The following is a 27,783-nucleotide window of genomic DNA, read 5'->3' on the forward strand; positions in this document are numbered from 1 at the left end:
CTGTCATCCACAAAGAGTAAATTCACAAAGAACTTGGCAGTGCCTTTTTGGGGATTACAGAAAGCATGGTAGTGGTGTAATACCTAACATTCCTCATTAATGGTTTTGGGAGACCAACGTAATCTTTGTCTTTGCTCATATTTTAGAGCTCCAGTAAAAATTTGGCCTTGTTTACTTTGTGAAGGGATGGAGAGGCTCTTTTAATATCTGTTAAACAACATTTATTTTGCATGGTGATCTGATAGATCAAACTGTAGGCAATCTGTATCTTCTCTCCACATATTTGTTTGATGTTATTTCAAAGTACGCTCACATATTTAATGGGAGAATGTGATGGGGTGTCTGCCACACACTTGACCTGAAGAGGTTATTGTATGTTAAGAAGGGGCCAATTCATCAGACAGGCACCAGCTGTGGAGATCAGGTGGCTTAAGCAATCCTCTGACTGAATGAGGGAGCCCAGCTGAGAGGAATGAGCTTGGCTGGGTTTATAAAGGCTGGGAAATAAGCTGCAGTTGCTCTCTGGGAGATGTGTTTGGAGGCTGTAGCTTGCAGTTGCTCCCTGGAGGGAGTGAGTTGGGAGGCTGGCAAACCCAGAGAAGTGGGAGTGCTAGATGATAAGGAAAGGACTCAGGAAAAGGTAGTGAGGAGGGAATAGACCCTCCTCTATTGGCCATTATCTTTGAAAATTCATGGTGATTGGGGGAGGTCCTGGATGACTGGAAAAAGGCTAATTTAGTGCCCATCTTTAAAAAAGAGAAGGAGGAAGATCTGGGGAACTATAGGCTAGTCAGCCTCACCTCAGTCCCTGGAAAAGTCATGGAGCAGGTCCTCAAGGAATCAATTCTGAAGGACTTGGAGGAGAGGAAAGTGATCAGGAACAGTCAGCATAGATTCACCAAGGGCAAGTCATGCCTAACTAATCTAATTGCCTTCTATGATGAGATAACTGGCTCTGTGGATAAGGGGAAAGCAGTGGATGTGTTATTCCTTGACTTTAGCAAAGCTTTTGACATGGTCTCCCACAGTAGTCTTGCCAGCAAGTTAAAGAAGTATGGGCTGGATGAATGGACTATAAGGTGGATAGAAAGTTGGCTAGATTGTTGGCTCAACAGGTAGTGATCAATGGCTCCATGTCTAGTTGGCAGCTGGTATCAAGCAGAGTGCCCCAAGGGTCAGTCCTGGGGCCAGTTTTGTTCAATATCTTCATTAATGATCCGGAGGATGGTGTGGATTGTACCCTCAGCAAATTTGCAGATGACACTAAACTGGGAGGAGAGGTAGATTTGCTGGAGGGTAGGGATAGGATACAGAGGGACCTACACAAATTAGAGGATTGGGCCAAAAGAAATCTGATGAGGTTCAACAAGGACAAGTGCAGAGTCCTGCACTTAGGATAGAATAATCCCATGCACTGCTTCAGACTAGGGACCGAATGGTGAGGCAGCAGTTCTGCAGAAAAGGACCTAGGGGTTACAGTGGATGCGAAGCTGGATACGAGTCAACAGTGTGCCCTTGTTTCCAAGGAGTCCAATGGCATTTTGGGCTGTATAAGTGGTGGCATTGCCAGCAGATCGAGGGATGTGATTGTTCCCTCTATTTGACATTGGTGAGGCCTTATCTGGAGTACTGTGTCCAGTTTTGGGCCCCACACTAAAGAAAGGATGTGAAAAAATTGGAAAGTGTCCAGCGGAGGGCAACAAAAATGATTAGGGGACTGGAACACATGACTTTTGAGGAGAGGCTGAGGGAACTGGGATTGTTTAGTCTGAGGAAAAGAAGAATGAGGGGGGATTTGACAGCTGCTTTCAACTACCTGAAAGGGGGTTCCAAAGAGGATGGGTCTAGACTGTTCTCAGTGGTAACAGATGACAGAACGAGGAGTAATGGTCTCAAGTTGCCGGGGGGAGGTTTAGGTTGGATATTAGGAAAAACTTTTGCACTAGGAGGGTGGTGAAGCACTGGAATGCATTACCTAGGGAGGTGGTGGAATCTCCTTCCTTAGAAGTTTTTAAGGTCAGGTTTGACAAAGCCCTGGCTGGGATGATTGGTCCTGCTTTGAGCAAGGGGTTGGGGTAGATGACCTCCTGAGGTCTCTTCCAACCCAGATATTCTATGATTCTATGACCATGACTACTGGCTAGAGGTTCCCTGAGCTAGCCATTGAGAGAGGATGGACCAGAGGACAGGTAGAGGACTGGCCAGAGTTCTCCTGCTAGCCATTGAGAGAGTGGCACTATGTGCCAGTAAGTGTGAAGACTGTCCAGGATTGCTGAAGGAAGACTTGGGTATCCTGGAAGGATAAAACACAAAAAGTGACCTGGCTGGAGGGCTAAGTCATGGAAGAGGAGTCTGCAGCTTGTGGAGCAAGAGAGGGGATGCAGACCCAGGGGGAGAGGCGGAGATATGACGTACAACTGTGGGAAGGGGAGTTGACCTTGTGAGCTAGTCCCTAGACCAGGAGAAAGCGCCTTCCCAGCAGTGTTCATTCCATCTGGGGCACTTGGCATTGACCACCTGGCACTGGTGGAAGACAGGATACTGGACTAGATGGACCTTTGGTCTGACCCAGTATGACTGTTCTTATGAGTACCACATGACGGAGAAGTTTGCAGATCAAAAGAGCAAATATCCTGATTTTTATAGGCGATGTATAACTCAAAATTTTCAGACTAAAACCAAAGCATGTTGTCTGGTTTTAATCACTGGGTCTTCATACTGTAGATTTTTAATTTAGCAGTTTTGGCATTTTTGAAATGATGGTTTCAATTTATTTTGGTGTGTATGGTTTGAGAGGTCTGCCCAAAGGATTGATGTATGCATCGGAGAAAATAAATTTAGTTGGGAGGTTGAAAGCTTGGAGTTATTTTCCAGACTTAATGTTGACAATCAAATGCATTGACTTTTTTGACAAAATGACATTTGTTGAGAAGGAAGTAGTTTGTCCAATTGCTTTTCTGCCTGACTGTGAAATTAGAATATTTTCTCTCTCAGATAAGGAATGATTGAAGCTCAGGAAAAACACTTCTATGTACAAATTGAATTCTGTCAGGAACCTAAAGCCATTTAATTGACAAAATAAGTCCTTCAAGCTTGTATTCCTCATAGGAGTAGATAAGTATGCTGAAAAAGTTCATTTAGACCAACACCTTAATATATTATTGGGAGATTGAATTTGAGGAAATCTTTGAATCTCTTCTGCAGATTTTTCATGGAATCATAGGACTAGAAGGGACCTCAAGAGGTCATCTAATCCAGACTCTTGAGCTCATAGCAGGACTAAGTATTATCTAGACCGTTCCTGAGAGGTGTTTGTCTAACCTTCTCTTAAAAATCTCCAGTGATAGAGATTGCACTACCTCTATAGGCAATTTATTCCCGTGCTTAACCACCCTGACAATTAGGAAGTTTTTTCTAATGTCATGTGTCAGATGGCCAACGTATGCCCTGGCGGAGAGGGGGACTCTGCACATGGTTATTTTATTTTATTTCTACTTACAACTGATATGATGGGGGGGGGGGAAGGGAAAAGACACTTCTTCTGGCTTTTACGTGCATTTGAAATTATTTAAAACTGCAGTGATATAAAATATAAAAACCTGAGCCAATGGCGACTGAAGTTGATGGAAAGGTTCTTGGCAGCTTCGCTGAATTCTGGATCAGGACCAAAAGCAGCAGCTTACACACATCCCAAAACCCAGACATATGCAACTTGAGATGCATATCAAATCTACATAATACCTTTGCATACTACAAATAGACCTAATTGGGAAATTTTCAGCAAAGCATTTTTTCATCTAGAAATACCAATTAATCAAAACCAAAACTGCTCTCAAAACTTAAGGATCTATTTTGATGAATTTCTTGTTTCAAAAATAAATTGAGAAAAAAGTTTTAAAATCATTGAACCCATCCCCTTTTGACCTTTTAAGAATGTTTTGAAGTTTTTGTTTTGAAATTTAAGCTAATTATAATTTTAAAAAGTTAATGTTTCAGTCTTTTATCCCAACAAAATATTTTGATTAACTATAATTGATTATTTTGTTTGTTTGTTTTTAAGCTTTGTGGGTGGTGAAAATTGCAAGATTTTACCTTTTTGTTCAGGTTTGGGACTGGGAAAAAATGTTGAATTCTAAAAAAATTTCTCAGAATGGGAAACCATTTCCCACCCAACTCTACCTACAAATTCCAGCCCTCGTCATGCCTCTTCCTACCATTGGTCTTAGATGACCATCTGACAGTACCCCCAGAAAGTAAGGAACAAATATAGTCCATCTTCTAGTTGCTTTCTCCTGCCAAGTAATATTGTCTTAGTCATGTCTGGATCATGCTTCCACTTGCCCTCATCCATGCCATGATCCATAGCAAACACTGGGGAAGGGGTTTGGCAGCACTGGCTGGGTCAGATGAGTTGAAGATATAGAGCTAGTTGTCATAAGTAGACAGAAAACTACCTTTTTTCCCTAACCCTTCTAATGGCATCATATCCAAGTCGAACAAGATGGAAGCCTATCAGACTCTGAATCAAAGAACAATTGTTCAAAACTACTCTGAGATATAAACTCTCAATCATAGGATTGAGTCAATGAGGGGAGTAGCACATGAATTCATTAGTGCTAGTCTAAAGTGTTTGCCCCAAAAGATATTTTCATTCAAATGTCATGTTGATGACCTCATCCATACATCAATACCTGTCAGTTTTCCAACTGATATTATCCAGGATGTAAATTAATCACCAGTAAAGCACCTACACCATAGTGGAAGAAGGCGTGAAAGAGATGGGATCCTCTTACTTGGTTTATAAATAATCCAGGCAAAGTTTATATCTCAGTTACATCACTGTAAATCCACAGCAGCACCCAGACCTACTCTGTTTCTGCAGACTAACTGGGAGCAAAATTTGGCCTATAATTATTAGTTCAATAGGCTTCCTATCAAAGGGTACCACTGCACTATATATATCAAAAATACATTAAACAAAACCAGTGTAACTATTAAGTCTATTAGCACATTTACAAATTTCCTAAATTAGATGTCCTCATCAGAGCGATTAGGATGATACCACAAGGAATAGATTCTAAGACCAGAAAGAACCATTGTGATCATCGGGTTTGACCTGCTTTAATTACGGACCATAGAACTTTCCCAAAATAATTCCTAGAGCATTGCTATTTATGGGAAATCCACCACAAACCTTGGTAAATTGTTCCAATGGTAAATTATCATCACAGTTAAAATTTACACCTTAGTTCCGGTCTGAATTTGTCTAGCATCAGTTTCCAGATATTGCAGCATGGTATATCTTTTTCTGCTAGTGTAACCCACACATCTTCTGGGTGTGGTGTTATGTCACATCTAGTGCCACTGAGACTACTTAAAGAGAGAGAGAGAGATAAAATGAGTCTGCTCTACAGCCTTAGCTAACAGCTAGTTGGCTTTTAGCTCATGCGGTAGAGGCTCACGCACTAAGCTTCAGAGGTCCCAGGTTTGATCCTGCCCACCAATAGGCATGGCCTATAGCGTTACACTAGATTCAAGAGACCAGTTAAATATTTGTTCCCAATGTAGGTACTTAGAGACTGTAAACAAGTCACTCCTTAACCTTCTTTTTAAACAGATGGAGTTCCTTGAGTCTATAACTATAAGGCATGTTTTCTAATCCTCATTCTTGTGGCTATTCTCTTCTCTCCGATTTATCACCATCCTTCTTGAATTCCAGACACCAGAACTGGACATAGGATTCCAGCAGAGGTTGCACCAGTGCTAACTACAGATGTAAAATAACCTGTTTGCTCTCAATCAAGATTCCTGTTTATGTATCTGTGACTGTGTTACCAGGTCTTCGCGGCCCACTGTAGAGGCCCAGCTGTTCTGCTGCACACGGCCCCAGAAAACAGTTATCTGTGAAGAAAAGAGAATCCATTGTGGAAATTAGGGAGATCTGGTCCTCTAGCCTGCAGAAGGGTTGGGGACCAGCAAAAACTGATCGAGCCCCAGTGTACCAAAAGAAAAGATGCTGCCTGCTGTCACAGCAAGTCAGTTCCTAGCTGGAGTCAGAGGAGTGAGGAGGGATGTTCCTTAGGCATCAGTTAGATGAACCAGACTGGGCCAGGGCCTATGACTGGCTGCAATCAGTGGCAAAAACTAAGAAAGACCCCCTACTGATTCAATCCCAGGCCAGGAATATAAACCAGAGAGAGTAAGAGATATTTTGTGGAACGGTTTGTTTTGATAGTTATACCCCAGGAGGGATTTAGGACTGTGACACCCATCTGGAATGCTGAGTCACAGGAGACCCTTGGAGGCTAGCTGATGTGGGACACTGGTAGCAGAAAAGAATGACAGCACCATGACTGGATGGCAAGGGAGCACACAAGAGGTGAGTGCAACTCACCATAGCATCCTAGGATAGCATTAGCCCTGCCGGATACAGCATTGTACCACAAGCTCATTTTCTGCTGATTATCAACCCCCAAATGATTTTCAGAGTCACTACTTCCAATGATAGAGTCTCTCTTCATGTAAGTATGGCCTGCATTCTTTTTTCTTATATGTATACTTTTACAGTGAGCTGTATTAAAACATATATTGGTTGCTTGCACCCAGCTTACCAAACAATCCAGATCACTCTATATCAGTGACCTGTTCACTTCCTTATTTACCACTCCCCTACTTTTTGTGTCATCTGCAAACTTTTTCAGTGATGATTTTATGTTCTCTTCCTGGTCACTGTTAAAAAATATTAAATATTGTAGGACCAAGAAACTACCCCTGTGGGAACCCACTAGAATCATACCTGCTCTGATTCCCCAGTGTTTCCCCTATCAGGTAGCAGCTTTTAATCCGTTAAAGTGTGCTAAATTAACCTAATGTTGTTCAATTTTTTAAAATCAAAATGTCGGGTGGTCCCAAATCAGATGCTTTACAGAAATCTAAGTATATTACATCAACACTGTTACCTTGATCAACCAAATTTGTAATCTCATTAAAAGCAGATATTAACAGATTGACAGAATTTATTTTCCATAAATCCATGTTGATTGGCATTAGTTATATTTCCTTTCTTTAATTCTTTATTAATCGAGCCTCATATCAACTATTGCATTATCTCTCTCAGGATCAATGTCACACTGACCGGCTTATAATTATCCGGTCATCATGTTTATCTTTTTTAATTATTAGCACATTAGCTTTCTTCCAGTCTTCTTGAATTACTTAGTGTTCCACGACCTATTGAAAATCAACATTAATGGTCCAGCAAGCATCTCAGCCAGCTCTTTTAAAACTCTTTGGATGCAAGTTATCTGGACTTGCTGATTTAAAAATGTCTAGAAGTAGTAGTTCCTGTTTAACATCAATAATGCTAGGACAGGATTTTATTGTAGATAGCCAACAATTAAAAAGACACAAGACCCTATAACCATGCACAGAAGTCAATGGAGGTATCAATGGGCTTCAGAGAGGCAATTTTTTTATCCACACTATCCATAGCTTTTAGTCTCAGAGATTACATCAGGGGATAGATCTTCAGCTGGTGTAAATTGCCATTGAAATCAACTGAGTTATTGCAATTTTCATCTGAGAACTTTCTCCTCAGTAAGTAGAGAAACTTAATTGTTTCTTTGCTGTGTAACATGTCAAATCTGGTGCAGAATTCAAAATGCATATGATGCTTGATATACTTGGTATACCCCAGTAAACACTGTCCAGGACTTCAAAGAATGCTAACAAGCAGAACCGGTACATTGGGTTTTGCAGTGGTGGTTAGCACAAAAGTGATTGACTGCTGTGTTCAGAGTACACAGCAAACAGCCATCTAACCAGAACAGCTAGTGTCTAGAGTAGTGGTTCTCAGCTCTGGCCCACCACTTGTTCAGGGAAAGCCCCTGGCATGCCGGGCCAATTTGTTTACCTGCTACATCCGCAGGTTCGGCCAATCATGGCTCCCACTGGCCATGGTTCGCTGCTCCAGGCCAATGGGGGCCTCAGGAAGGGCAGCCTGCACATCTCTCGACCTGCATCGCTTTCTGCAGCCTCCATTGGCCTGGAGCAGCAAACCGCGGCTAGTGGGAGCCACGATTGGCCGAACCTGCGGAAGTGGCAGGTAAACAAACTGGACCGGCACGCCAGGGGCTTTCCCTGAACAAGCAGTGGACCAGAGTTGAGAACCACTGGTCTAGATTATCAGTCTCCTGTTCTTTAAATATGTGAAATCTGGATGGTTGTTAGATTAGTAGTATGACTGGTATTGGCCGTATTCCTGGTAGAAGGTTATCTTTATGACACCTCCTGTGTATTGCAACAAAGAAGTGATAAGAACATAAGAATGACCAGGCTGGGTCAGAACAATGGTCTTTCTAGCCCAATATTCTGTCTTCCAACAGTGGCCAGTGTCAAGTGCTTCAGAGGGAATGAACAGAACAGAGCAATCTATCAGGTGATCCATCCCCCTGTTGTCCAGTCCCAGCTTCAAGCAATCAGAGGATTAGGGACACCCAGAGCTTGGATTTGTAACCCCTGAGCATCTTGGCTAATAGATATTGATGGACCTAGCCTCTGTGAACTTATCTAATTCTTTTTCAAACCCATTTATGGTTTTGGTCTTCACAAAATCCCCTGGCAATGAAGTCCACTGGTTGACTGTGTGTGGTGTGAAGAAGTACTTACCTATATTTGTTTTAAACTTGCTCCCTATTAATTTCATTGGATGACCTCTGGTTCTTGTGTTGTGTGAAAGGGTAAATACCATGTCCTTATTCATTTTCTCCACACCAGTCATGATTTTATACACCTGTATCATCACTTTTCTAAACTGAAAAGTCCCAGTCTTTTTAATCTCTCGTCATATGGAAGCCGGTCCATACTGCTAATCATTTTTATTGCCCTTCTCTGTATTTTTTCCTATTCTAATTTATATATTTTAGAGATAAAGAAACCAGAACTGCATGTAGTATTCAATGTATCTACATATCATGGATTTATATAGTGGCAGTATGATATTTTATGTCTTATCTATCCCTTTCCTAATGGATTCTAACATTCTGTATGCTTTTTTCACTACCACTGCACATTGTGAACTATGCACAATGTCTGCAAAATTTCTTTTTTCAGTGGTGGGTTAGCAGTCATCCCTCCCCTTCTGGCTCAGTGGGAGGCCCCTCTGCCTCACTATATCACTAGGGCACTGCCCAGTTTCAGGGGATTAGCGAGTCAAGCGCTGGGGCTGAGGTGCCTCTGGCAGGATAGAGCAGCGCTAACAAAAACTCTTAGAGCTCAGCCCCTCAGGCCGGGGGAGCCACAAGCTGTCTAAGAGGGAGGGGGGAGGGGTCTCTGATCCTGAAGACATCTGTCCATCTGACGTCTTGGCTTAGGTAGATGGCAGACAAACATAGGTCTCTGGCCTAATGTGGGGAGGCTGCCAACCCAGGGGGTGGAGTTGGCAGCAAGGGAGTAGGGGTGCCCGGGACCACTCTACGCCACTGAGTGCCACCCCAGGGGCCTAACAGTGCAGAGGGCGCCACTGGGTCAGTGGGGATCCTACCGCAACACACTGACTCAGGTTCTAATAGCAAAAGTGGACCAATGTCTGGTTTGCCTGGGCTACTTTCTACCAGAGTCTGGGTGAGGGGTACCCTAGTCCAGGGGTATACAGGGGGCAGCACACTTGGCCAGTCTTCTCCCAGATGCATCTCCTTCAGGGGTGGGGCAGAGCGTGGTGCAGTGCAGGCTCCCCTCCAGTATTCTGCAGAAGGCTGGAGACATCTGCTTCCTTCCCTAGCTCAGCCACAACTGGGCTAAAGACCCCTCCATTTAAATTTCCTGTCCCGCCCCTTAGCTTCCAGCAGAAGGGATGGGCCCGGCCTTGCTCCGCCCACCAGGGGGTTAGAGAGAGGCTTCTCCCACTCTGGCTCAGTGGAAGGTCACTCTGCCTCACTATAAGTAATAACAGTAATTTAGATCACATCCTTTTGTATGTATAATTGAGATTATATTTTCAAATGTGCAGTGCTTTGCATTTATGAACACTGAATTTGATCTGCCATTTTGTTTTGAGAGCCTTTGTAAATCTTTTCAGTCAGCTTTGGACTTAACTATCTTGAGTAATTTTGTATCATCTGCAAACTTTCCCAGAAAGAAAAGGAGTACTTGTGGCACCTTAGAGACTAACAAATTTATTAGAGCATAAGCTTTCGTGATCTACAACTCACTTCATCGTAGCTCACGAAAGCTTATGCTCTAATAAATTTGTTAGTCTCTAAGGTGCCACAAGTACTCCTTTTCTTTTTGTGAATACAGACTAACACGGCTGCTACTCTGAAAACTTTCCCAGCTAACTGTTTACTCTCTTTTCTGGATCATTTATGATTATGTTGAACAGCACTGGTCCTAGTACAGATCCTGGGGAGACCCCACAATTTACCTCTCCCCATTTTGAAAACTGACCATTTATTCCTATCCTTTGTTTCTGATCTTTTAACCAGTTACTGATCCATGAGAGGACTTTCCCTCTTATCCAGTGGCTGCTTACTTTACTTAAGAGCCTTGGTGATGGACCTTGTCAAAGGCTTTCTGAAAGTCAAACTACATTATAACCACTGCATCACTCTTGTCCATATGTTTGTTGATCTCCCTCAAAGTATTTTAATAGATGGTGAGACATGATTTCCCTGTACAAAAGCTGTGTTGATTCTTCCCCCAACAAATCATGTTCATCTATGTGTCTCATAATTCTGTTCTTTACTATCGTTCAACCAATTTGCCTGGTACTGAAGTTGGGCTTATCTACCTGTAATTGACAGGATTGCCTCTGGAAGCTTTTAAAAAAATCGATGTTGCATTAGCTATCCTCCAGTCATCTGGTGCAGAGGCTATTTTAAGTGCTGGGTTACATACCACAGTTAGTAATTCTGCAATTTCATATGTTAATTCCTTCAGAACTCTTGGTTGAATACCACCTGGTCCTGGTGACTTACTACTGTTTAATATATCAATTTGTTCCCAACCACCTCTATCAATACCTCAATCTGGGACAGATCCTCAGATTTGTCACCTAAAAATAATTCTCAGGTGTGGGAATCTCCCTCACATCCTCTGCAGTGAAGACCAATGCAAAGAATTCATTTAAGCTTTTCTGCAGTGACCTTGTCTTCTCCAAATGTTCCTTTAGCACCTCAATCATCCAGTGGCCCACTATTTGTTTGGCAGGCTTACTGCTTTTGATATACAAAAACCTGTTAGTTTTTGTGTCTTTTGCTAGTTGCTCTTCAACTTCTTTTTGGCTTGCCTAATGATAATTTTAAACTTAACTTGCCAGAGTTTATGCTCCTTTCCTCAGTAGGATTTGATTTCCAGGTTTTAAAAGGTGCCTTTTTGTCTCTAACCACCTCTTTTACTCTGTTTAGCCCTGGTGCTGGGTTTTTTTGTTTGCTTGCTTGAGGGTTTTTTTGTTTGTTTGTTTTGGTCCTCTTACTATTTTTTTATTTGGGTTATAAATATAGTTTGATGTTTTTTAAAAAATTTCCATGCAGCTTGCCCACATTTCACTCTTGTGACTGTTCCCTTTAATTTCTGTTTAGTTAGCTTCCTCATTTTGTGTAGTTCCCCTTTTTGAAGCTAAAAGCTACTGTGGTGGGTTTCTTTGGTATTTTCCACCCTACAAGGATGTTCAATTTAATTATGTTATGGTCAGTATTACTAAGTGGTCCATCTATATTCACCTTTTGGACCAGATATTGTGCATCACTTAGAACTAAATCAGAAATTGCCTCTACTCTTATAGGTTCCAGGACTAGTTGCTCCAAGAAGCAATCATTTACAGTCTTGTGATGGAGTGTACTTTCCCGCATCAGCCCCCAAAGGGTTAACTGTGCTTTGCAGGCTGAGGAAGCCGTGCCACTCCAACTCTGCTGCGCATGCTCAGCCTGGAGGCAGAGTTTAAAAGGAAGCAGCCCAGCTCAGTCTGGGCATACTGCTGAAGGAGGAGGACACAGAAGCAGGCTCTCTCCATGGCATTGCTACAGGCTCTGATTAGAGCCACACACATAGAGCTCCAGACGGACTCCAGGCTGCCTGACAAGCTGAGAGAAGGGACTGCGCCAGCAGGAGCTGCACCACTTGAGGACCCCAGAGACCTGGGGGAACTGTGGAGTCTTGCCAAGGGAGAAAGGATAGGAAGCAGCTCAGGGGACTTAGACTTTTCTCCAATGAGTGAACTGGGTACCAGTCAGCATTTTCAGGAGGATCCACGCTGACTCGGTGGTGAGCACCTCCACTACTGCCAGGGCCATGGGCTGGGACTCGGAGGAGCAGGGAGCGTCCAAGTTCCCCTACCCTGGGCACCACACACCCCTAAGTGGTGCCCCACTTCCCCAATGGGCCAATAGGCCACACAATTCCACAAAGATGGGTTATTTTATTGACTCTGCCCATTAGGTCATGCTGCCCTGAGTGGAAGGGCTGCCCTTACTGACTCCAGCCATTAGGCCCCACTGCCTTGAATTGAAGGGCTGCTTTACTGACTCCGGCCACTGGGCCATATTGCCGCATTTTATAGTCCGGGTCATGAATACAGAACCTAACTGTCTGCCAAACAGTATTCTCCCTTCTTCTCACCATACATAATCCGGCACACGGGACAGAGTATGTGATACTACACCACATATTATTCATAGAAATATTGTTATGATATGAATATAGCATAACTAAGCTATATTTTATGCAAGATGGGTCATGTAAGGTACTATTGGAAAGATTATGATTTGCTGAATGTGATTATCCAATTTGTATACATGTATCATTTCTGTATCTGAAGTTAGGAATATTGACTATGTAACAATTACAACTGTGTGTGTACTTGGGGGAATGCTCACTAGACAGTAGGCAATCAGCTTGAATGAGCCATTTAAGAAGGACAATAAAACTTTGAAGATACTAATCTCCCACCTTCCTGAGGAGCCTCCTGGGATGTTGCCTTGACACTGCAGGGTCATCTGATGATGTCAACTGGTACGAAGTACCACCTTGGACACTGCTGGTATTTTTCCACTGGAAACAAAAGATTTCCGCCTTATGTAAATCCTCCTTAAGGCTGGGGATGAGAGTCAATGAGGGCTCTTCTCCATTGCCTCCCCACCTACGAAGGAAGATGGCTGAAAGCACCCGAAGAGACAAAGGAACTAAGCTGGTGAAAGGCAAGGGCTGAATCCAGGTGGAGACAGGGTTCTAATATGTAAAGAGAAATAACTGGAACTCTAAAATGCAGAAACTCTGCCAAAAACAACATTTAGGATGAGAATTATATTTTGTAATCTGTTTCATTAGTGAATTTAGCTTAGGCTGTGTGTTTTGTTTTATTTGCTCAGTAATCTGCTTTGTTCTGTTTGCTGTCCCTTATAATTGCTTAAAATTTACCTTTTGTAGTCAATAAATTTATTTCTTGTTTATATCAAAACCCAGTTGGTGCAATTCATAACTGGGGGGGGGGGGTAAAAGAACTGTGCATATCTCCCTTCACATTAAGAGAGGGAGCAATTTTTATGAGCTTACGTTGTACTAATCTCTCTATACAGCGCAAGACAATATTATTTTTGGTTTACACTCCAGAGGGTGTGTGCACAGGAGAGCTGGGCATTGTCCTAGCTGAGCTCTCCCACAGAGAGCTGATCACAGGCTCTGTGTGATTCTACAGCTGGGTGTGTCCCTACCTGTGTTTGTGCTGGAAAGAGGCTTGAGAGCCAGTCACAGCAACAAAGAGTAAGGGAAACCCAGGCTGCTAGGATAGGCAGGCTCTGTGGGACCCCAGCAAATCCAGTGGCACCCCAATAGGGGGTCCAACCCGTCACAGTGTGATGTGTACACCGCAATAGGTATCTAGAAATTTTATCTCTGCATGCCATGCTGAGGTTACATGTTCCCAGTCATTATTCCCACATTATTTTCAGGTTTTCTTTTTTTGTAGCCTCTCTAATCTCCCTGAGCATTTCACAATCATTGTCACTTTCCTGGTCAAGTGGTTGGCAGTCTACTCCTACTGCTGTGCTATTATTATTCAAGCGTGGAATTTCTATCTGAAAGATGCTACGGTTAAGATTGATTCATTTAAGATTTTTTACTATATTTGACTCTATACTTTCTTTCATATATAGTGCCATTCCCTCAAAAGTGTGATGTACTCAGTCATGCCTGTATATTTTGTACTCTGCTACAACCATGTCCCAGTGATTATCATTCTTCCACCAAGTTTCTTTGATGCTTATTATACCAATATCCTCACTGAATACCAGGCACTCAAATTCAGTCATTTTAATATTTAGACTTCTAGTATTTGTATATAAGCACTTACACAATTTGTCAATATTTAGTTGTCCACCTTCATGTGATGTAATTGAATGGGACTTTTTAAAATTTGATTCTCTTCAGTTCCTACCTATGCTTCTATTCTCTCCTCTTTACTAGGATATAGAGTATCCCCTTTAATAAATCCTCCCCTATGGGAAGTCTCTGTCAGAACCATGTTCTCCTCTCTACACCTGTCAGCTTTCCCCCAGCTCTCAGTTTAAAAACCCCTCTATGACCTTTTTTAATTTTACATGCCAGCTATCCGGTTTCATTTTGGTTTAGGTGAAGCCCATCCTTCCTGTATAGACTCCTTCTTTCCAAAAGGTTCCCCACTTCCTAATAAACCTAAATACCTCCTCCAAACACTGTGCAATTTGGCCTAACTGGCCCTGAGTGGGGAACTGGAAGCATTTCAGAGAATGCTCCTAGGAGGTCCTGGACTTTAATCTCTTACCTAGCAGCCTAAATTTGGCCTCCAGGATCTCTCTACTACCTTTCCTGTGTCATTGTTACCTACTTTCACTATGCTCACTGACTCCTCCCCAGCACTGCACTTAAGTCTGTCTAGATGTCTCGAGAGGTCCACAGCCTTTGCACCCGGCAAGAAGTTCACCATACAGTTCTCCTGGTCATCACCAACCCAGCTATCTACATTTTTAACAATCAAACCTCCCTTTACAATTATCTATCACTTCCTAATAACAGTGTCCCCTCCCTGGAGAAGTATCCTCACTGAGAGGATACCGTGACATCAACTGGAAGGAGGGTCCCAACTATGGGATCATTTCCCTCCTTCCCCAAGACTTTCATCCTCCTCAATGGCATAAAGGCTGTCAGACTTGGGGTGGGACCACTCAGCTGTGTCCTGAAAAGTCTCTTGTATTTACTTCTCTGTCTCCCTTAGCTCCTCCAAGTCAGCCACTTTGTTTTTAAGAGCCTGTACTCTGTAACCGAGGGCTGTGAGCTGTTTGCACAAAATGCAAACACATATTTTGATACTGTGTTGCCCTAAAGAGGGATTTGTGGCCTGTGCTATTGTAACCCACACAGCTCCTGGGTGTGGTGATCTGTTCCATCTAGTGGCACTGAGGCCACTTAGAGAGAAATAAAATGAGTCTGCTCTATAGTCTTAGCTAAGAGCCCCCACTTGTAACACTGACAGACCCTGGTTATCAGCAGGCGGGATGGAACCTGGGGCCTCTGGAGCTTAGTGCATGAGCCTCTACTGCATGAGCTAAAAGTCATATGGCCATTAAAGAGATATTAATGAGTCTGTTCTACAAGCTTAGTGAAGTAGTCTTGGTGCCCCTAGATGGGACAGAGTCCCACACCCTGAAGGTGTGTGTGTTACACTATCACAAGCAGCAATGCATTATCTAAATTGCTTGACTGTCTACTTGTTTCGGAGCAGGAGGTACAATTGTGACTGGTAGGCAATTTGCCTGTGTACAGAGAAAGTGGAAAGACTCCCACTTTCTCAAAATGAACCAACAGCTGCTACCATAGGGGCAGTCCGTGAGTGAGAGAGTGTGGCCAGTACAGAGGAAACACTTAGATTCTGATCCAGCAAAGTACTCTTGCATGTACTTAATTTTAAGCACGTGGGTGGCCCATTGACTTCAGATCCCATTGACTTATTCTTAGATAAAATAAATTGTCACAGTTATATTAGTTGATGCTAGATGTTTTATAATCTTTCAGCATCTGTTTGCCTGCTGTTTGAAAAATACCTCACCTATTTTCAGCTTACTGCAGATTGCTGGCACCCATGGCTTGCTTGTTATCACTCATGTGGACAATTGTCCTTGTTCTGGTACTGCAGAAAATTGATATACATCCTGTTTTATTTCTTCATCTTCATAGCTGTTAAATTGCTCTTGACCTTTCACTTTATTTCCACCCGCCTAAGGCTAAGACATTATCTTTATTCCTCCCCTCATATTAAATGTTTTTTTTTTAAAGTTTAATAAAAAGATTGCAGTAGGAATCTCATGTCAAGATCCCATTTTATAGTTATCTAGAATTTAGCCTCTTTTGCTTTATTGTTTTACCAGTTGTTCCCAAAGGTCTGCTGTAGAAGATAGTGTCATTTGTATGCTGTCTGTGTTTCTGGACAGATAAGAAAAAAATTCATAGGTAGACTATGACATAGGCATAGGTAGATATAGGCATCCTCAGCCAGCATCTGATACTCTGCAAGACAGGGTATCTTCTCAAATGTCATCCTGCAGACATACATCTCCCGCATGCAGAATATCTTTCATATGTAAAACAATTGCCTTTTCTTCAATAATATTTAGTACAAAAATCCTACATTGAGTGATTTCGCCCATATTTTTAAAATGAATAACAGTAATTAGCTCATGAATAGTAACTTCATCTATAAACCCAAACACATTTTACAGTGGAAAATAAGAAAATAAGTGACAGAACAAGGAGTAATGGTCTCAAGTTGCAGTGGGGGAAGTTTAGGTTGGATATTAGGAAAAACTTTTTCACTGGGAGGGTGGTGAAGCACTGGAATGGGTTACTTAGGGAGGTGGTGGAATCTTCTTCCTGAGAGGTTTTTAAGGTCAGGCTTGACAAAGCTCTGGCTGGGATTATTTAGTTGGGGTTGGCCCTGCTTTGAGCAGGGGGTTGGACTAGATGACCTCCTGAGGTCCGTTCCAACCCTAATATTCTATGATTCTATAATTCTATTGTTATCCCCCTCTTTTAAAGATAGGGGAAACTGTGACACAGAGATGATGGGACTTGCTCAAGGTTGCATGGAGGTTCCTTTGGGTCCCTTTTAAGAACACATTATCTTCGAGGCTGGTAAAACCTGTTTCTTTAAAGTCCATTAAAAGAAAATAGACTGCATTTTTTCAAATACATTTGCAAAAGAAATTAGAGGGTTTTTTTTTTCAAAATTTTCAATAAAACTAACATCTGAAAATTGGTTTTCACTTTTTTTTCCCTCCCCTTTCTCTGCCTTTTTTCCTTCTGTATGCAGGGAAAAATAGAAATAAGGGGGTAAAGAGAGGGAGGAAAGAAATAGAAAAAGGAGGAAGAAAACAAAAAATGAAAACTAAAACTTTTTATTGTTTTTCATTTTTACTGAAAAATTCAGAGAATTTGAAATTTTTCATTTCTAAAAATAAGGCCATTTTTCATCAAAAAAAAAGTTCTGAATGAAAAGTTTTGAACAGCTATAATTCACTTTTTTGGCCAGGGACTTTGTTCCCTTATTAATCTTTAAGGTAAATAATGAAAATAGCTTGGCTAATCAAATGTAGTGGTATTTTACAGAGTACAAATGCAATTTGCAAACTTGTATTTGTTATTGAGAATATCATGCTTATTCTTTGGTTACTTTTAATTTTTTAATATGTTCATGGATCAAATGGTAAGTAACCCTTTAAGTAACCCTTTTCCATAACCACATACTTATTTGTAAAATTTTTATTTGTAAAATTCTCTATTTCACTGGAAACTGCATAAAACATTATTACAACTCTGTAACTAAAATATAATGACACTGTATTATCTTACTGGTACTCTCTAACAAATGGGAATTCTCAGTCACTTTCTACCATACAGCAAAAAGTGTTGGAATTTTTATAATATATACTAAATTTCATAAGAATGTAAAGTAGTTTGTCCATTAGTTGGGTGGTGCTGTTCTTTTTTTTTTTTTTAAGTTTTACTGACTAATTTAAAAAAAAAACCCACTCTGTATTACACTTCAGGGGTGAGAGTCTCCTCTAAAAGGCACAGCATAGCACTCATAGACAAAGGGGAACAGCATCTGTGGTGGCTTTAAATCATCTTTGTGCTCTCCCTATCCAGGGCTTCTCTGAGGACATGAGAATTGGCCAGCATACCTGAGGGTATGTTTACACGTTGAGCTGGAGATGTAAATTCCAGCTTGAGGAGACATATTCACATTAACTCTGAGCTAATGCACTAAAAGGAGAGTGTAGCCAAGGCAACATTAGTGCTGGGAGGAACTACCCACCCCAGTACAAGCCTGATCAAGATGCTAGCTACATACTTGGGGTGGCTAGCTCCTCCTGCTGCTCAAACTATAATGACTATACTATTTTTAGCATGCTAGCTGAATCAGACCTAGTGTAGGTACTATATGTCCACTCAAGCTGGAATTTATACTTCTATCTTGAAGTGTAGACTTACCCATAGAGACTCTAGGAGCCTGTTTAAGATAAAAATGGAATGTGGAAATGGATTACCTTGTAAATATTCTGGGCAGTTTTAGAGATCTTTTTGAAAATTTGACACAGATTGGAATTTCAAGTGCATCTGTTTGATGTGAGGATCTTAAAATATTCAACAGGGGAAGTATCATACCCTATTTCTCAAATAAGAATAAAATAGAAAAAGATAGATGAAGAAACCATTAAATTTTCTAATCAAAATCTACAGCGAGAGTCAGATCAAGAAAAATATGAAAGCAATAAAAATGTAACCTCAAAATTCTATGTCTACTTTATTTATAACTATTATATTATCAGTATTAGTAGAATGCTTTGGGGAAACATTGCAAGGTTAAGAATATATGCTGACACTTTAGCACATGCATAATTTTACTCACATAAGTAATCACATTAAACTCTATTGGTGAAATCCTGATGCCATTGCAGTCAAAGGTAAAACTCCCATCACCTTCAGTGGATCCATGATTTCATTCTATGTGATTGCTCATTTGAGTAAAATTTTCCAACTATTTAGGAGTCTGCAGGAAGAAGGCCAAAGCATCCCTAATTGGAGACATTTTCAATGTAATTAATTAGAACTAGACAGAATTTTTTGTAAAAAAAAAAAAAAATCCAGCTGGAAAAAAATAGGTGATAAAAATTCTCAGAAAATATTCTTTTCTTTTTTTTGGACTGTAATTCATTGGCTGAAGCTGCAGCAACATGGCCCTGATTTAAGCAATAGAAAGTTTCCCATAATTCATATTAGGGTAACTGAGGTTGTAATGTAGATATATTCCATTTTATCAGAAATTACAGCATTATTAGTTCAGTAGGATCATAGACCAACTACTTTGAATGACCATTGAAAGGGAGAGGAAGCATTTCAAAACCAATCGAGCTGGGTTTTTGCAGATATGGTGCTAAAGAGTGGCAAATGTTCAAATACAACATCTGAAATGACAAATTCTAACTGGAAGCCTGAATATAGTATGAAAAGCTTATGCTTTCATAGAACACTCAGTGCAAAGTGGCATTCCTTTCACTCAAATGCCTTCTGTAACTATAGCTGTTTACACCTTCCGTGGTTTAAAAAGTCTCCTCTGAGGAGATTAAGGGGTGATTTATCTGTTTTCCTTCTAAGTCTCCTTGAATAGAGCAGGAGTGCCTAAATGCAACATGTACTGGTGAATAGTACAGAGGTAGAGGAGAGCAGATGAGCCAAATGGTAGAAAACTGTTAAATTTGTGACGTCCCATAGAACATTAGTAATCACTTGTTTACTTCAGTCAAAATCCTCCCTTTCTTCATTGATTAATAGCAACAGGACAAATCCTGAATTTCTTATCCAGGCTTAACACCATTGCTTTGACTCCTTTCTCCAACCTTTCTTCTTCACCCTCCTTAGTGCTTGTTCTGAGCATGTTGCTCTCATGATTCTCAATCCCCTTGGCAGTCTAGTAGGAAAGTACATCCAAGAAAAGTCTAGCCATTTTCTCATGTCTTTGCTGGACAACCATATGTAGATAATATTATTTTTTTAAAAGGAAGTACAACTGCATTCAGCACAATAAATAAGTCAGAGGCACCAGGACATCAGGACAATGGAATGCTATTTAAGCATTTTTGAATATGGCAAGCCTCTCCTCAGTCATTTTGAAATCAATGGTAGGTTTCACACACTGGACTGTCTGCAGGAAATACAGAATTGGAAACATTCTCCTCTTTATCATCCATTCTATAGAGGAGAGAGGGGTCATTGTAGCAGTTTAAAAAAAGTAATGGGTTGGATCTAGAGATAATTAGAGAACTGCCAGTTCTGAACCTTTCTGTACATAAACTATCTTTATATCAAAAATTAGTTTCAGAGTAGCAGCCGTGTTAGTCTGTATTCGCAAAAAGAAAAGGAGTACTTGTGGCACCTTAGAGACTAACAAATTTATTAGAGCATAAGCTTTCGTGAGCTACAGCTCACTTCATCGGATGCATTAGGTGGCATCCGATGAAGTGAGCTGTAGCTCACGAAAGCTTATGCTCTAATAAATTTGTTAGTCTCTAAGGTGCCACAAGTACTCCTTTTCTTTTTTCAAAAATTAGTGTTTCAAAAACAGCTAAACAAATGCTTCATTAAAAGTATTTGTAAACATTTATTTTAATAAGAACTGCAAAGTCACGTTGAGAGGATTCACAACCTCTTTCATATATTTTACACAAACAAGTATGATTTTAAGGGGTTTCTTTCTGCAAACAAAATATAAACTTTTGCAAGTACTTGTATGACTATGTGTTTACAGAGACAAGGGTGAGGTAATATATTTACTGGACCAACTTATTTTGGTGAAGAGACAAGCTTTTGAGCTACACAGAGCTCTTTTTTAGGTCTGGAAAAGTGTCTCAGGCCTGGTCTACACTAAGGGCTTGTCTACACTTGAAGCTGCCATGAGGGGGTGCTTCAGTGTCCATGCTACCTATGCTGACAGAAGGGGTTCTCCCATCAGTTTAGGTAATCCACCTCCCCAGAAAGCAGCGAGAAGTGGGAGCTGGATTTGCCAAACATCTCCACTGGACAAATGCCCATTCATGTATGCAAATGTTTATTTTCAGGTACAATGTGGGGGACTCATATCTGAAAACATGGCCTTAAAATTAAGAAAGATATGTCTTTATTTTTGCCTTTTGTTCCCTTGTTACTGTGTAATACATACCTTGTACTCCTCCCTTGAGTGCTGAGGGGAAATATAGGGTTGTCAAAACTAGGCATACACTGAGCAACAAAAGGAGTCAGGATGGAACTATCCACAGGAAATTAAAACACACAAAGAGAAAGAGAGAGAGAGAGAGAGAGAGAGAGAAAGAAATGGAAAATGTTTACATGCTTCAGAAGTAATTCTAAACAGGTGGATTGGACAGTGGGAAGAAAATTCTAGGCAGCCACCAGACAGATGATGTAGTAGGACATCACCATTATTTGCTATGAAAACTGTAGGGAAAGTTTTGCACATAAGGTAAGGGTGAAAAATATTGAATCTTTTTTATTTTTTTTACCACTTTTGGAAGAAGAAGAAGAAGAAGAAGAAAAACCTTGCTTGTTTGTCATAACAGAAATGTACCTTGCATCACAGTGGGGTGAAAGAGAGCTTGTCCTGTTTGAGCAGCAGCTCTCACATTTATAACAAGGAGGATCTAAGTGGAAACAGAGAGACAAAAATTACTCAGATGCTGAGCTATGAAAATTCAGTGCAAACATTTCCTTGCAGCTATAAATTCACAATGTATAATAAAGCTTGAGCAGTGAGGCAGTGTGGCCTAGAGGCTAGGGTACTGAAGTGGCACTGAGGAGATGTGGGTTCAAGTTTTAGCTTTGCTGCTGGGTGACCATGGGCATGTCACTTTCGCTCCCTATGTCTCAGTTTCCTCATCTGTAAAATGAGAATAATGACAGAGTAAAGCACTCCAGGATCTATGGATGAATACTGCTACACAAGTGCAAAGATATTACTATTAATGCTAAGAAGTTCTGCAACCTGAGCCAGTGGTTGGAGAGTGAATGCTTGAATTGTATCTTTGCCTACTATGTATGAGTGTAATTGCCTGTCTTCAAATATTTTACTTGAATTAAAAGCCAAAATATTAAATAACGAAGAGCAGCGCTAAAAGTAGACTCTCTCCACTTTCCAATAGCCAGAAAGTGGACTGAGAAAGTGTGCAACTCAACTCCTAACATTTTTTCTCTTTCTCCTGCCTAATTTCACAGTTTCGCTGTAATTGTTTTCCGCTCCATTTCCCCCTAGTTTTAATATTGATTTTTTTTCTTGTTCCTTTTCCCATAGTAATCTGAACCCAATAAATGAGATTTGTGTTTAAGCTGAGCTTTCAAACCTGCCATGTTGGAATGGGTTCAAAATTAGGCAAAGCAAATATACTCCATTTTCCTTTAACTGATTGCATTCTAGGAACAAGGAATGTTCCATCTAGTTATTGTTACATTGTTTAAATCTGTATAGCAGTAGTTTGCAGAGTTTTCACCCTCAATCCTTTGGTTTGCCTTTTTCATTAGTTTTATGATCAAAACTACTTTTTAAGCTAAAAATATGACAAGTAAATATTTTCACCTCTTGCTATGTTCTCCCTTTCCATTGGAAAGGGAGGCCTGTACGTGCGCAGAAGTCCAATTCACAGCTCTCACAGCAGTGTAGCTCACCCCAGGTGTTTTCTGCCATTAATCCTGGCAGCCTTTATGTGCTTCATGCCTGGCAGGGCAGAGGTTACTTTTGCAAACCCTGTACAATAAGTGGCAATTGCCTGTGCTCTGGGTAGCAGCATTCCCATCAGGGCCGGCTCCAGGCACCAGCGTTCCAAGCAGGTGCTTGGGGCGGCAGTTCGAAAGGGCGGCAGTTCCTCCGACTGCCACAGCAAATCAGCAGCAGCTTCTCCCCTTTGTGGCCACGGCGGCAGTCTATTTCACTGCTTGGGGTGGCCAAAACTGTACAGCAGGCCCTGATTCCCATGAGTTGCTTCTTTGCACAGGGCATTTATTCCTCAGGTGTTCTGTGGAATTACAGTTATAGCACCTTCTGGGCTCCTCTGTTTTTACAGGAGATTTGGGAAGAGGACTAGAGGAATGGTTTTGGGGAGGTGAGCATCCAGCCTGCCAGCCACCCTCTTTCTTTCCAGGGGTAAAACGGGAACCCTGCTTCCCACCAGGTTTAATCCTCTTTGTCTGTGGTTTGTTTGCAATAGATGCTTGGGTTTGCTTAAATTGATCAGCTAGAGTAGCCAGTTCATCAAAAGTTTTCACCTTTTTATCCCATAAACACTGTTTCACATCATCTCTAAATATACTCAGGAAATGTTCCTGAGCAACAAGATCACACATTTCTTCAAAGCTTGTAAGCTTTTCCCCTTACCCACTTATCCATTAAAATCTTTCATCTGGTTTACATATGCCACATTACTCATCCCAATACCCCTCTTAAGGCTTCTAAATTTTACTCTATATGTTTCAGGTATATGTTTTAAAACCATTTCCTTGAATTTGCCATAATCTGAAGCATCTTTACATACATCTTATTGAATATATCCAGAGCTCTCCCAGACAAGTTTGCAATCAAAGTGGGCATCCTTTGGTCCTCAGTAATTTCATAAAGTATACACAGCCTCTCAAAGGTGATAAAATATTTAGCAATATCCAGTCTTACTGTATGCAGGACACAATCCACATTTGTGGATTTTTGGAGAGGTGGGACTCCCTGGCGTGTGGGGGTTCCGGTTCTGATTCGCTATCAAGTCCAGTTGATGCTTCCTCTCTCTTTCCTTCTCTTTCATTTTCTTTGGCTTGAAGTTCCATAGCTCTTCAGTGTGCAGCTTCTTGCACATCAATTTCCATCTGTTTTTATTCCATAAATCTTTTGTGTTCTTTTTCCCCTCTCTTCTGCCTGCAATCTGCACAGCTCCAGCTCCTTACTAGTTTAACTTTAACTCATTTTGCTGCTTTTCTATCCCTACTTCCCTTTCCTGAAATAAGCAAACACAAAATAACAAACTGATAACCTCTTTGACTGATCTCAAGCTACCACTCTTAAAACTCACTTAAAATCATCACCAATGCAGAAAGTGCAAATCCAACTCAGAACAAGCAGCTGTGCATATGTTCCTGTATGACTATGCCACTGTGATGGGCTCCCCCTGGGGTGCCACCTGGAACTGGGGTACCAATGAGCCTCCTGACTGACCAGCCTGACTCCCTCTAACACTCTACTGCTGTGAAAAGCTGCAAAGCCCTATAGCCTCCATTTTCACCATTCATAGAGGTAGGGACACACCCAGCCGCAGTTACACAAAGGCTCTCTGTCCAGCCCCTGCAATGAACAAACAATAGAAAGGCTACAGCCAAGGCAACTCCCAGATCCCCAGCCACGCATCTCCTCTGGAGTATAAACCCAAAATTATACCTTCTTGCGCTGCACAGGGAACTGTACCGTGTAAGATCACAAAGTTCGCCCCCCTTCCTCAATGTGGAGAATAATATGCAACAGCTTTTGCCCCTTGAGCAAAGATTCCCATTCACTTCACTTCAACACTGGTTTAGATAAAGGAAAAACAAGTTTATTAACTACAAAAGAAAGATTTTAAGTGATAAGGGTTAACAAACAGATCAAAGCAGATTACCTAGCAAATAAACAAAAACACAAACTAAGTTTCATATATTAGATAGGGTGAGAATCTGATCATTCATATCCAATCTAAGAGATGATACAAACAGGCTGCAAATTCTAAACTTTACAGATTGGGTTTCTCTGGATTTAATACACAGGCCAGTAATCACATTAGCCTAGTTCCAGCACTTCCCCCAGTTCAGTCTTTGTTCATCAGGTGTTTCCAGGAGTCTTCTTGGGTGGGGAATGAAGAACCCCAGATGATGTCACTACCTGCCTTATATAGCTTAAGCATATAGTGGGAACCCTTTGTTTCAAAACTTGGTTCCCAGACCAGTTTGTGGAAAAATACTTATATCCCAAGATGGAGTCCATAGACATGTGGCCTGGTCACATGTCCTTGTATAGTTATAGCAGCCATTGCTTATGGGCTCTCTAGAGCATTCTCAGGAAGGCTCACCAGGTGGGGGATAAGCTTCTCCTAACACCTATTGTTTTTCCCTAATGACCCATTGCCCTGAATAGGCCCTTCCCCACCCACTATCTAGACTAAAAGCATCTGTCTAGTGGGCATTACCCAGGAGTAACTACATTTGAAATACAGATACATAGTCAATATTCATATCTTCAGATACAAAAATGATACATGTGTACAAATAGACTAATCATATTCTGTAAATCATAACTTTTTCAATGACACCTCACATTACTTATCTTGCATAAAATACATCATAATAATATCACTATGAAGAATATGGGGTGCAGTGTCCCACCAACCAACTTCCTTTCCGTCCAGAGGGTCACTGTAAGCATCTTCCCGGTAGCCTCCTCCTGCCCTTGCTTCCGGTCTTTACAATCCTATCCCAGCTCTTCCCCAAGCAGGGCATTGTCTGCAATTAGTGGCCCTGGCTACCCTCTAGATGCAGCATATTAATTGTCTGCTTCTGGCCCACATTAAACTATTTGGGGCTTGTGTGAGATGAATCCTCCCTCACACACACAAAGACAAGACATATAAAATAAACCATTTACGTGGACATGGAAGTACCGTAACACATAAATATCTTCAGATCATCACAGCAGAGGGAAAGCAGTGAGGGCCAAATCCTCAAAGGCTTCTCACTTCCTTTGAAATCAATGGGCGTTAGATGCCTAAATACCTTTGAGGATCTGGGCCTGAGTGGCAGTAGGAGTTTGTACATCTATGTTTCAGATGCCATCAAGAATAATTTAGTATAATTTTTCCATGTCTTAAAACTCTCATTAAGCATGTCAGAGGTCTTGTATATGTTGAATTTATTCAAATATATACAACACAGTCTTTAGCCTAGCTTCTTCATTGGAATCTATCTAGGAGGCATGTACTTTTCCAGTAAGAAAGGATGAAACTCTTAGATGGAACATACATCTCAAAAGCTATCACATCTAATAAATATTGATGCTCCCTTAGGTGAGCAGTATCTCAAAATATTGTTCTCTCACTTTAGATCCTGGAATATAATGTCAAACAATTCTTCTGACAAAAGCTTTCCCTGTAAGGTATAGAGTCCTGGATGCTCCTGCAGTATGTGAATTTTACCTCTTTCCTTTTCATCTTCATTAAGATGCCACAAGGGTCATCTTTGAGTTGTATTGGGATCTACTATATCCTGTAGAGAGCTGTTATTGAATAGCTATAGTTCTTAGACCCTTGTTAATGTAATTTAAAATTATACTCAATTATTGTAAAAGTCTTCTCATACCAAACTCGACTCCGCTGAGCACTATGGGCTGGATCCTGCACCACTGATGTCAATAGGCGTTTGCCATTGAGTCTTGTGGGAACAGGAACAAGGCCTAAGCTTAGCAGGATCCTTTTGTGGGCAATGTGAGTAATGAAAGGTGAAAATGTCTTCTCAGTCAAGAAGGTAAATATCACCTCTGCTATTTTCTTCAGTTGTTCCCCTCTTCGCCAAGCTCTACCCTGTTGGTTTTGGGTGGAGCATCAGCCATGAACCTAATGTGAAAATATAGCTGTAAAATATATATTCAATCATAGAATCATAGAATATCAGGGTTGGAAGGGACCCCAGAAGGTCATCTAGTCCAACCCCCTGCTCAAAGCAGGACCAAGTCCCAGTTAAATCATCCCAGCTAGGGCTTTGTCAAGCCTGACCTTAAAAACCTCTAAGGAAGGAGATTCTACCACCTCCCTAGGTAACGCATTCCAGTGTTTCACCACCCTCTTAGTGAAAAAGTTTTTCCTAATATCCAATCTAAACCTCCCCCATTGCAACTTGAGACCATTACTCCTCGTTCTGTCATCTGCTACCATTGAGAACAGTCTAGAGCCATCCTCTTTGAAACCCCCTTTCAGGTAGTTGAAAGCAGCTATCAAATCCCCCCTCATTCTTCTCTTCTGCAGACTAAACAATCCCAGCTCCCTCAGCCTCTCCTCATAAGTCATGTGCTCTAGACCCCTAATCATTTTCGTTGCCCTTCGTTGTACTCTTTCCAATTTATCCACATCCTTCCTGTAGTGTGGGGCCCAAAACTGGACACAGTACTCCAGATGAGGCCTCACCAGTGTCGAATAGAGGGGAACGATCACGTCCCTCGATCTGCTCGCTATGCCCCTACTTATACAACCCAAAATGCCATTGGCCTTCTTGGCAACAAGGGCACACTGCTGACTCATATCCAGCTTCTCGTCCACTGTCACCCCTAGGTCCTTTTCCGCAGAACTGCTGCCGAGCCATTCGGTCCCTAGTCTGTAGCGGTGCATTGGATTCTTCCATCCTAAGTGCAGGACCCTGCATTTATCCTTATTGAACCTCATTAGATTTCTTTTGGCCCAATCCTCCAATTTGTCTAGGTCCTTCTGTATCCTATCCCTCCCCTCCAGCGTATCTACCACTCCTCCCAGTTTAGTATCATCCGCAAATTTGCTGAGAGTGCAATCCACACCATCCTCCAGATCATTTATGAAGATATTGAACAAAACGGGCCCCAGGACCGACCCCTGGGGCACTCCACTTGACACCGGCTGCCAACTAGACATGGAGCCATTGATCACTACCCGTTGAGCCCGACAATCTAGCCAGCTTTCTACCCAC

This window comes from Dermochelys coriacea, chromosome 3 (genome assembly GCF_009764565.3).
Source record: "Dermochelys coriacea isolate rDerCor1 chromosome 3, rDerCor1.pri.v4, whole genome shotgun sequence".
Classification (NCBI taxonomy): Eukaryota; Metazoa; Chordata; order Testudines; family Dermochelyidae; genus Dermochelys; species Dermochelys coriacea.